Here is a 1,407-nt window from a genome sequence, read left to right as displayed (position 1 = left end):
TCCGCCACACCACAAAGCCCCCCAATAAACTTTTATAACACATATAAAACCCTGACTTTTTAACCCGACTTATTTGAATTAATATCAATTCGGAGTTCCTCAATGGGCTTCACTCGTCAAACTCTAAAGTTTTATGACAACCTCAGAATTGTGAAATAAAATTTAATTGAAATGTATCCCCGAAAAAAGTTTGATTGCGGTTATCAGCTTCCGAATTTGAATATTTACATTGAATATTTCTGGGGATATAAAGTTGACCAGTAGGCATAATAGGCGTGCGTTGTCCGCTTTAGTATGTGGAAAATTACACGCTCAATCGATGACTCTTGGTTGATTGAAATTTATCTAAAGAATGTAATTGGTACCCTTTGTAAAAATTAACAATCGTTACAACTTAAGAGTTATACAGTTACAAAAAAAGGAATGTCGCATCGTTTAAATTAAAGCTCGTCTAAAAGATTTCAACGCGTGTGATGTGACAAACTGGAAATTGACTAATATTAATTAAATTAAATTGCAAGTAATAGTCTCATTTATTTAACCTTCATTTTATGTAAAAAATTATTGTATTTGTCTGATACTAAGCAACAAGGAAGAATAAAGGTTTTTTCAGTTTATGACATACCAATAACCTTATTGTGTCAACAATAAGAATTTCAATTTATTTGTTGAGACAAACTTTATTGATCATGTGTTGCGTTATTTGATTTTAGCCTATTGTTTGATTTACATATCAAGGCTGACGGTCGTATACATGCCAAGTGATAATAAAAATTCAAGTTTGAAACGTCGATGACGCAAGACCATTAAAAATACTTACTTGAGTTTTCGGCATCATTCCATTTGCATAGCCTCCACGGCCTTCATTACGCAGCCGTTCTGCAAACTTTGAAATTGGAAAAGACAACACGAGCTATATTGTTTCAATGGTTTCAATTTTGGTCTGTTCGGTCTTGCATTTGATAATTAGCACCTCGCAGCTCACATCGCGCCACGCAACCACGATTGCTTGTGGTTCAGCTCGGACAGCAACAGTAAAAAGTTTATTGCATATGCACATCATTTGTTTGTCATTAAATATTAGGTACCTAGTCATAATTGTTAAAATAGAATGTAAATAATTCTCATAGCATAGAGCGCTACACCCCTACAGTTCGTGAACAATTGCTCTTCAAGAGTCGACACCACACAAAACGCTTATATTTATCGAAGCGGCTGCCATAAACTTTCAATCACGGGCTCCGTGTACCTTTCGAAGCAACATTCAGAGCCACTCGTTGTTATCTTTAATATTTTATAGGGATCAGTAAAACGACGGCACTGCAAAGCGATTAAGCGACATTCCACTTGTGGCCATCGATGTGAGCTTATATTAGGGTTGGAGTTAGGGCCCTGTCGGCATCGATA

Source organism: Vanessa atalanta, chromosome 5 (assembly GCF_905147765.1).
Source record: "Vanessa atalanta chromosome 5, ilVanAtal1.2, whole genome shotgun sequence".
NCBI classification, from domain to species: Eukaryota; Metazoa; Arthropoda; class Insecta; order Lepidoptera; family Nymphalidae; genus Vanessa; species Vanessa atalanta.
Note: the sequence above shows the minus strand (reverse complement) of the source record.